General features: G+C 36.1%; 1 protein-coding gene across 4 annotated transcripts in view; it reads left to right on the forward strand.

The window, feature by feature from the left end:
• LOC106869748 (uncharacterized) overlaps positions 1-11,473 on the forward strand; it is a 68,536-nt gene that overhangs the window by 10,027 nt on the left and 47,036 nt on the right. For 2 of the 4 annotated variants that reach the window (XM_052969741.1, XM_052969742.1), the window contains one exon: positions 6,251-6,305. The exons of the other annotated variants lie outside the window; for them this stretch is intronic. The gene's annotated coding sequence lies outside the window, so the exon portion shown is untranslated. The remainder of the gene's footprint in view (positions 1-6,250; positions 6,306-11,473) is intronic. 4 annotated transcript variants of the gene reach the window in all.

An 11,473-nucleotide genomic window follows, 5' to 3' on the forward strand; every position in this document is an offset into this window, starting at 1 on the left:
TATATGTGTGTGTGTGTGTGTGTATGTATGTATATTTATATATATATATATATACATTATGTATGTAATATGTATGTAATATATATGTATTATAATGCGACGGGCTGGTAGAATTGTTACCGCGTTGGGGTAAATTGTGTAGCGGCATTTCTTCCAACTTTATGTTCTGCGTTCAAATGCTGCCGAGGTCGACGTTGCCTTTCATCCTTTCAGAGTCAATAAAAGAAGTACTAGTTGAATACTGGAGGTCGATGCGATTGACTTACCCCTCCCCCGAAATTGCTGGTCCTGTGCCAAAATTTGAAACCAAAGTATATGTATTATATTTGTACTAATTAAATTATACATTATGCACTTTATCGTGTTTTATTATGCACATGATCTTCCGGTCCATGGAAAAAAAACATCGCTTTGCACGAAAAGAGTCCTCGGAGAAGAAGAAGAAGGCTGGAGTCCTCTGGCGTAATGTATTTTGTTGGGCGATGATAGTGTTTCATACGTGTTACGTGTTTTAATGTCGGTTGGTATGCAAGATAATGTGTTGTTGTGAGTTGTGCCATTGCATCAATTGAAAATTGTTTCGAATATGAGTTACATGATTTGTCGGTCGTAATTTGTGGGTTATGTTATATCGTGCGTCGACGATGTAAGAGTATGTGCCAAATTGGAAAACAATCATACTGTTATGGAGGAAAGAGAAGTTGGCTCAAACGGGTCTACTAATACTGGAAACGTTATATTACATCTTTACAGTGAAATCAGAGAACTATATCAGAATTCTCTATATACATACTGAGAGTAATGGAACAGGTAAGACACAACATAGAGAAATGAGGGAGAAAATTATAAAAGAGTACTATAAAATAATCAGACAAGCACTTAATTAAATTCAATGATAGAAATAAGATAATCTTACTATAATGGACGTGATGTATGTCAGTATATAGTGTATGTGACTATTTAGTGGTTATTGAAGTGTGTCAGTCTCGAGCAGTGTTCGAAACAGCTAATCGAAGCGGCTGTTGTTTACATCTCAGTTTTCTCAATCAAAATAACCCATGGTACCAGAACATCCAGACATTATTCGCATAGAACAGTGAGAGGTAAGTCTTAGCTTGATTTTTTGTAACTCTAAAGATTCCGCTCGCGCATTCACAGCAAACAAGGCACAGGACCACACTTTAGATCGTGCAGGTGTATTTTTACACACGGCCAGTTATACGTCACCATGAGTAGAGCAACGGACGTCAGCAATTTGAAAATTAGTGTCGATCAAACAGAAAATATAGCCTACAAAGGCGTTTTGTAATCATATTGATATTATCGAAGGAATATGGTTCATAATTTAAATAAGGAAATTTATGAACTTTGAATGTATAAGAGTATAAACAAGCGTAAAATAGTGTAAACAACTAAAATAAAAGTATATCTAAATAACATTTTTTCTTAAAACTTTTTATGTAGTGGTCAAAGGAAGCTCTGGCTTTCTTTAGGAGTGGTCTATACAACCATTCATGATACAAAGGTTGGGAGCCTATTTCAGTTCGGGAGTGAATCGTCATCACATGCCACTTAGTCGCAAACATATGGCATATAGCTGCAATAGAATGCTGTATCACCAACTATAATGTGCTTTCTCTAACACATCACCCAGTAATCTATGAAGTCCATTTACACATTTCTCAATACATACTGCTGTTATGATTTCCCTCCCCCATTTTATGCCCCATCATAGATGGGTCGATTTACTAGTCAGTATAAATACACTAGCCATTGCAATTATTTTCAGCATAATAAATTAGAAGTTGAGTGGATTGAAGAATTTCGGTGGTTATTCTGCAGTGCATGTTTTGTGTAGGTTGTGTAATATTACTGGGTGATGATTCTAAACAGTATGTGTTGAATGAATTGTGTCATTGTTATAGATTGTTGTTGCAAGGCTCGAGGTGTCTGTCGAGGTACTGGCATTTTATTTCCTGTCCTTGATAATTATATCTGGACGGTTTACATTGATTACATTGTCAGTATGAATAGACACATCTTAGATTATTATGACCAGATTGTTGTCATGTGCTGTGTTTGGTACATGCTTATACCACTTATGTTTGCCCGTCGAAGTATTGACATATTGTTGACAGATGACCCATATTACCGACTTGAACGCTTCTGTGGACAAATACTGACTTTGCTACTACTGGAGCTAGAAATGATGTGGTCGATTGTCTCTTCGTGCTAAAATCAGACCTTCCACTTTTGTTTTTGGCTCAGAGCACGTTTAGCTTACTTCTTTTCTGTCGAGCCTTGCAGTAATTTTTCTCTCCAATTTTTCTTCAGAATTATGTTGTCTGTTACATTAACTTTCTGACAAGGCTCGATGCAATAATTTGAGACATTCTTGTCCAGACTGATAATGGAATTAAGGTAAACAGTTCCGATATTATTATCAAGATCAAGAAAATAAGGCAGCGAGCTGGCAGAATCGTCAGCACGCCGGGCGAAATGCTTAGCGGTATTTCGTCTGCCGCTACGTTCTGAGTTCAAATTCTGCCTATGTCGACTTTGCCTTTCATCCTTTCGGGATCGATTAAATAAGTACCAGTTACGCACTGGGGGTCAATGTAATCAACTTAATCCCTTCCTCCAAATTTGAGGCCTTGTGCATCCAGTAGAAAGTATTATCAAGAACGAAAACTGGCGTACTCTGATAGATAACTTGACCTCCATCAGCATCATTTTTTCCTAGTTTGTAATCTATTGTTTCCTTATCGTAAAAATCTTTGCTTTCTTTTTGTCCCTTTTAACAGTAACCAGTTTCCCTTTGTTTTAAAGTATTTTTCTAGCCTCACTGTTGTTACTTTGTATTTGTTCTTTGTTTTTATATCTGACCCTATTATCCCTGTGTAAAGAGTAGATATATAATATATCAGTTTAAAGGTGGCAACTTGGAAACTTTCATAGAAGATTCCTAACTTTTCAGTCTAAACTCTTCAGTCCATTCGACTTCTAATTTATTATTATGTTGAAACTGAGGTTTATAATTGCGTTGGCTCGCGTATTTATACCATTTATCTTACTTCTATCATTGAATTTAGTTTCAGTGCTTGTCTGACTATTTTATAGTACTCTTTTGTAATGTTCTCCCTCATTTCTGTGTTGTGTCTTACCTGTTTCATTACTTTAAGTATGTATTTAGAGGATTCTGATACAGTTCTCTGATTTCACTGTAAAGATGTAATATAACGTTTCCAGTTTTAGTAGATTCGTTTGAGCCAACTTCTCTTTCTTCTATAACAGTATGATTGTTTTCCAATTTGGCATGGCATGATTGTTGTACAGCGTTGGATTGTATACAGTGTCCAGCGTTGGATTGTATACAGTGTCCATACTGTATACAGTATGTTTTTTTAATATCCAGTTTGCTTGATTACTAGATTGAATATCTGCCTCTAGTTGCTCAGAAGGGCTTAGACAGAACAACTATATGTTTTTGTGGAATTTGGCGTTTTTAAAAACAAAGATTTTGGTTATATGGTTATATACTGGAAACATGTTTGTATGAAAAACATAATCGGTTATACGAAAAAAAAAAAAGAGAAGAAAAATGAGTTAAAATAAATCTTTTCATACATAAAGTATAGCTACTTAGTAACACACTTAATTTCACAGATTGATGGTTCTAATATCTAGTAGTGGAAAATACATTCAAATTCTAACAACACATTGAGAAAAATTATTTTTGTTAATATTTATTAACTGTTTAATTAATTTTGATTTCCTTCTTAGTCACAAGTTAAAGCATTTTAAGAAAAAAGAGTTACTCGAATATATCGGTCAGTATTTGATTACTATTTACTTTAATGACACTGAAAGAGTGAAAAAAAAAGTCGACTTCGGCGGTAACGGGGGATGCATAACTTAATCCATATCCCAGTTTAACCCGATGATCTGTCTCTTAAGGTAGAGTCCACATCCGGTATTTTTAATGGCGAGTAAGAGGAGTCTAGATAGCATCCCCTCTTTAGATCTCCTGATGATAACTTCTGCCCTTTCCTCTCACTAGTCTCGAAATCCAAAGAGAGTCATACATCTCTAACTCGCCATTAAAAAGAACCTTCTACCGATTCTGATAATCTACTGCTTTTGGAGTCAAATATTTCTCCTAACTATATAATGGTTTTAAATCTTGGTACAAGATCAGAAATTCTTAGTAGATTCCCAGTCCTTGACTGGTACTTTATTTCATCGACCTCGAAAGGATGAAAGGAAAAGTTGACAATGGTGGTAAAACCGGAAGAAATACCGTTTAGCATTCTTGTCCGGCGTGCTAATAAAATAGAATGGAATTTGTCTTGGATATAGCTTTACTAGTGGTGAAAGGAAAACCACCAAATCAATAAACGCATCTGTATTTGTGAATGCCATCATCCTTTGTAATCACAAGGGATACAACTTGAAACAAAAAAATCCTTTTACGTGTTTCATTTATGACAGCAAATCAACCCGGCTGAACTCACTCTTTCTGCAAGCTATATACATAGAAGGCATTGAACTCAACGTTACTAAGCTTATGACACACTCATTAATTTAACAGTGATTCTACTGCTAACATTTGTAACTTGTACCACTGGATCAACTTCAGCTTGCCAGCTTTTCTTGTGGTCAGCATCAGAATCTATAGAAATACAGAAACCTATTTTGACAGCGGAGAGAGTATATAATATGTGTAGATTGTTATACTGTAACATGACACAAACAATTAACCGCTGCATTTCAGAATTTCCACTTCATGTTGCGGTTTGGTGGCTTGTGTGTCTCAATGGCCCTGAGAGCAGTGCCAGCGGATTGCAAGCCTCTGGTGGTTCCTATACTGGACAGATTAAAGGATAGAAGCCAGGTCAACATGGACTACTTCATCCCAGTGGTAAAAACGAGTTTGTATAGGGCTAATATTCCTACGGAGAAAAAAAAAACAAAGTTACAGGAGTATCGATGACAATTCAAAACCAACAAAAACTAGGAGAGAAAATACCTTCACCCAGGAAAGCTTATCACGCAGTGTAGCAAAATCCGGAAAAAAGGTGCAAAGCTACAGGGAATCAGTTGGAGAGAAGTAGAAAAGATAGTGAAGAGTGGAGAACAGTGGAGAAAAAACGTCGATGGCCTAGGATCCATAGGGAGCGAAGAGCTTGAGTAAGTAATATATCAGGATGTGAAAGCTTGGGAAGAGGTATGATATATCTGGTACAATAAATCTGTCATTCAACCAACTATCTATGTTCTATTGTTCAATTGGATCAGAGCTGACGTGGGCTTACACATCATCATTATCTTCAACAACCTTCAATATATAATTATATCTATAGAAACATCAAGAAAGTGTGTCGGTTGTGGACAGTATTAAGGTTATAGAATACCATCCGACAAACAGCGCAACTGGTAGCCCAACGATCCTCCGCCACCCTTATCGCCTCGACCATCTGTTACTCAGTGACGAAATTAAGAAACTAATGTTGAAATTCAACAATACGTTGAGACAATCTAAACTTAAAAACAATACCATTGTCAGTCATTTGTAATTCAACAATCTCTTCATCATGTTGAATGGTTTTGACATTTGTCAGCTCTGCATAATTTCTTTCTTTTTCTTTTTTTAATTTTCTTTTTTTTTTTTACTTTTGTTATTGTTATAGCTTTTGTTGTTGTTTGTAAAAATGTAAAAAAAATGTAAGTAGACAAACATTCAAAGAAAGATACAAAGCAAACTTTCATAATAATTTCGTGTTTATTCTGCTCGTCTTGACACCTCCGTGTTTATGATGGGACAACAAAATGAAAACTGTGAGAAAATAGATTAACGCCTATATACTCCGCCTACAACTTACCGACATTATCATCATCATAATCATTATTATTAATAGCAGTAAGGCGGTGAGCTGGCAGAATCATTAGCATGCTTGGCAAGATGCTTAGCAGCATGTCGCCCATCTTTACGTTCTGAGTTCAAATTCCGCCGAGATCGACTTTGCCTTTCATCCTTTCGGGGTCGATGAAATAAGTACCATTTGAGCGATGTGGTCGATGTAATTGGCTTACACTTCCTCTGATAGTGCAGGCCTTGTCCCAAGATTAGAAATCGTTATTATTATTATTATTATTATTATTATTATTATTATAATTATTATTATTATTATTATTATTATTACTATTATTATTATTAATATTATCATTAATATTTATTATCTTTGCATAGCTTCTAATGCTGGAGATGTACTACGGTGCCAGCTGTTCACTACTAGTAAACTAAGGTAACACCCCTTATTTTTCGAGCACCGTTATTATTATTATTATTATTATTTTTTATTATTATTATTATTATTATTATTATTATTATTATTATTATCATTATCATTATTATTGTTGTTGTTGTTGTTGTTGTTGTTGTTGTTGTTGTTGTTGTTGTTGTTGTTGTTGTTGTTGTTGTTGTTGTTGTTATTCGAGCGGTTCCAAGCAGTGCTGTTTTCTGCAAGTGCTCCACCCTTATTGCAGCCCTTGTTTGTTCCATGTACTTCTTCAAGATTTTTGCTCACTCTTTCCAGGGCTCTGAAAATTATTGGTACTACTACCACTTTTTTCATCCACCACAATTGCTTAACCTCCCAAGCTAATCCGTCGTATCTATCGACTTTTGTTTCTTCCTCATCGCATACCTTGTTGTCAGCTGGGTATGCTATATCTATGATCCAGCATCGTTTGCTTTCTTTCTCAATTAACACTATGTCTGGTTTCCTATTCTCTATCTTATGGTCGCACTGAATCGTAAAATCCCATAGGATTCTTGCATTATCATTTTCGATGATGCCTTCGGGTTTATGTTCGTAGCACTTTTTTGCTCTGTCAAGTCCATACTTGTTGCAAAGTATTCTTCTTCTTCTTCTTCTTCTTCTTCTCATTATTATTATTATTACTAAGGCAACGAGCAGGCAGAATCGTTTAGCACGTCAGGCAAAATGCTTAGCCACATTTCGTCCATCTTTACATTCTGAGTTCAAAGTCCCCTGAGTTCGACTTTGCATTTCATCCTTTCAGAGTAGGTAAATAAGTACCAGTTGAGTATTGGGATCGCTGTAATCGACTTATCCCCTACCCCGAAATTGCTGGCCTTGTGCCCAAATTAGTAGCAGTAACAGCGGTGACAATTTTGTTTTTCCTCTTCAGAATTTGAGCCTTTCTCATATTCTGACAAGGTTGACCATCTTGAGATATATGTGGCCATCTGTTAAATGTATATAACTTCGATTTACTTCTTTTAGATATGTTTGTTTTCATCCTGTCATCAATATTGATTTCATTCTTTTATAATTAAATTATCTTATCGCCTTCAACGTTTTGATGTCAAATCCAAGGGTTTATACCCCATGTACAAATTATATTCTTTCTCATTTTGGAACAAGGTTAGCAATGTTGAAGAGAGCGGGAAGAAGATTACATCGACTGCAGTTCTCAATTGTTCTTATTCTATCGATCTCGAAAGGATGAAAAACAAACTTGACTTTGGCGGCATTTGAACTCAGAATGTAAAGAGTCGGAAGAAATGCCACTAAGCATGTTCTCCGATGTGCTAACCATTCTGCCAGTTCAATATTCTGAAGTATATTGACACTAATTTAAGTATTGAAATATTATATTATCTTTTAGGGAACCTTGTATATGTTGGTACAGAAGAAATAGAAATGTCAAAATATGTAATATTTTGATGAACTTAAATATTTCCTAATTCGTAATTTATGTTTGGAAAATAACGGTCTTAAATCTATTAACAGTTCTATATCTTCGTCTAATCTTCTGAATGAAGTGGTGAAAGTGACGCTATTATCACCACGTTTTAATAAGAGGCAGCCAGTATCATAGGAATGATATTGTAACTGATAAAATCATTATCGCCAGATTAAAAAATTTTAACAGTTAGTTACAAATATCTTTCATGAATCAGTAATTGTTCTAAATTTATTACACGAGTGTTATATATGTGTATTTATATTTTGTTTGTGTTTTGGTCTTGTACCAAAATTTGAAACCAATATATTGTTCGTATTTTGCTTGTAATACAGTCTCTATAGATAATCTAGTTTTTTTTTGTGTGTGTGTGTGTCGAATTCTGTATAAGACTGTAGTGTTGTAAACTAAAGCCTTTTCATTTAGTTTTGTTTCGTATTTTGTGTTATAATGTATTATAATGGTTCTATGTTGTAAATGCATGTCCAGTCCAACCGACGAAAATGTGTTGTACTTGTATGTCCTATGTGACAGTTTGAGTAGCGAAGTTTGCAACTCTCATGTGAATATTTTTCTATCTTCTATTAGGAGTAGCTTCAAGGTGAAGGAGTGGCTGTGTGGTAAGAAGCTTGCTTCCCAACCACATAGTTCCGGGTTCAGTCCTACTGCGTGGCACATTGGGCAAGTGTCTTCTACTATAGCCTCGGGCCGACCAAAGACTTGTGAGTGGATTTGGTAGACGAAACCTGAAAGAAACCCGTCGTATATATATATATATATATATATATATATATGTGTGTGTGTGTGTGTGTGTGTGTATGCATGTATTTGTGTATCTGTGTTTGTCCCCCACCATCGCTTGACAACCGATGTTGGTGTGTTTACGTCCCCGTAACTTAGCGGTTCGGCAAAAGAGACCGATAGAATAAGTACTGGGCTTACAAAGAATAAATCCTGGGGTTGATTTCTTCGATTAAAGGCGGTGCTCCAGCATGGCCGCAATCAAATGACTGAAACAAGTAAAAGAATATTATTTCCTTCACGTTTAGGATGCATTATAAAATTATTAACTACCCCCAACACTTCAGTGTACTTAATTTTATCGACCTCGGAAAGATAAAAAGCAAAGTTGACCGCGGCGGGATTTGGACACAGGTAGTGAGCCCCAACTAAATACCATTCAACATTTTGCCCAATTTTCTAACAACTTTTACAATACACTTGAACTCCATTCTGAGTCTTGTAGGTTTGTAGTTTCGTGTGGATGATGTTTTATAACCAGGATAGAGCTGAAGGTAGGGGTGAAAGTCAATAAGGATGACGAGAAGGGTGTAAACAGGTTGGATAAGTGGGTACGGTCGGAAAGGATATACTGTTAAATAATTTCTAGAAGGATTCTATAGAATCATACACTCTATAAAATATATTTATTTCAGAACCGATTTTTCTGATTTTTCTTGAATAGCTTTATTATTTAAACAAACTTATAAGAATTAGAATAAAAAAATTAATCATGGATTTTCGGAAACAGAGCTTAAAATTATATTAAATTTTTTTCTAATACATCAAATAATCACTTGCGTCATAAAATTTCCTAGATATTTCAAAATATTCTTTTCTACTCTTGGCACAAGGCCCGAAATTTTGGGGGAGGGGGACCAGTCGATTAGATCAACCCAGTACGCAACTGGTACTTAATTTATCGACCTTGAAAGGAAGGATGAAAGGCAAAGTCGACCTCAGCAGAATTTGAACTCAGAACGTAAAGATAGACGAAACACCGCTAAGCATTTCACCCGAGGTGCTAACGTTTCTTATTTCTTTATTGCCCACAAGGGGCTAAGCATAGAGGGGACAAGCAAGGACAGACAAGGTGATTAAGTCGATTACATCGACCCCAGTGCGTAACTGGCACTTTATTTATCGACCCCGAAAGGAGGAAAGGCAAAGTCGACCTCGGCGGAATTTGAACTCAGAACGTAACGGCAGACGAAATACCGCTAAGCATTTCGCCCGGCGCGCTAACGTTTCTGCCAGCTCGTCGCCTTAGATATTTCAAAATATTAAAAATACATTTACGTCGTAGTTTTACAGTTGTTGCCAATAACGGTTGGTGTTGGTTACTCAATGTTTCGAATCATTGCTGCGTGGGTTAGAAGCTCGCTTTGCAACCATGTGGTTTCGCATTCAGTCCTACTACGCGGCACCTTGGGCAAGTGTCTTCTACTCTAGCCCCCAGACCAACGAATGCTTTGTGAGTGTATTTGACAGACGGAAACTGTGTGGAAGTCCATCGTATACATAATTCATACAAACATATATGTGTGTGTATTTGTGTTTGTTCTCGCCCATCCCTTGATAACCGGTGTTGGTTTACTTACGTCGCTGCAGCTAGCGATTCGGCAAAAGAGACCAACAGAATAAGTACCAGGATTTAAAATAAGTACTGGGATTCATTTGTTCGACTAAATCACATCATGGCCGCAGTCCAATGCCTGAAAAGTGTAAAAGACAAAAGATTAAAAAAAAAAAAATGAAACAATATTTGATCCCTCCTTCCGCAAACAAAACGTTTGAATCGCTTAAGGTTCATCGATTTTAAATATACATCACGTAACTACTCTTCGGTCTTTATACATCGATGCATAAATTTTATAAATGTTTCAAGTCTGAAAGACACTGACGCTACGTAATATAACGAGCCTCTCTTTAAAACGACCGTAATAAAATGCATAAAAAAGCTTATAATGAGAAAAAATATCAAACTACAATTACTTAGGACTGGGAAATATTGTATATTCGGATAAGAATATAAAAATGTCATCTAATAATGAGAAAATACCTAAAAACTTTCTGTGTTTTTCTATAAAAAACATTTTCACATAGCATTAAACAAATTCTTTAATGGCTTTGATCGGATTGGGTGGGAGAGGACAGTACCCACGGTCTTCGCCGACAATCCGTGACTGGTGAGATCGACGGAGCAATTTTTTTTTGTTTTTATTTAAGTTATGAATGGCGGCTACAGGGAGAAAAAAAACATGTGCAGGGTGGGAATTTCAAAGAGCTAAAAGTTTTGGGAAAGAAATTGTCTAGCGCAGCGCCTGAGGGCGTGGAGACCATATGAGTGACGAAAGAAGACAAAAACGAATGCTTTGAATGGATCCGAGTGAAGGCGAGTCGAGATCAAACAGCTCGAGATTAAACAGAGAGGTTGCTGAAGTAACGATACAAAAGATAGAGCACGTTTTGTGGACTAGAGTTTAGTGTCTGCAGGCCAACGTTACCGGTGGACAAGCAGACCCATGACTACAACCACTCTAACAGTAACCATCCCGCTTTTTAAATAGCTAGTGCATCTATATAATATACGTATACTTTCTTTTTTAAGACTGTGGCGTGTGCGTGATTTGATTGAGATTTCATGGAGGTCTCCTATTTGACTAACACGAGCACATATTAAGGAAAATGGTTGAGAAAATGAAAGACTGAATCTCTTTCCGCAATTGATTAAATTAGCAACTAGAAAAACATAAAACGATACGTACAAAAGTTCTTTTCATCGTTGTTTGCCAGTTTGAGAAACATCGATGGTGCATATTTAATTTTCATGTTGCACTGGTTTATTATTAATACAACATGACGCAGCTGTACATGTGCGTATTTGCATATACATTTATGTATATATATGTATATATAT

Source organism: Octopus bimaculoides, chromosome 7, assembly GCF_001194135.2.
Source record: "Octopus bimaculoides isolate UCB-OBI-ISO-001 chromosome 7, ASM119413v2, whole genome shotgun sequence".
Lineage (NCBI taxonomy): Eukaryota > Metazoa > Mollusca > Cephalopoda > Octopoda > Octopodidae > Octopus > Octopus bimaculoides.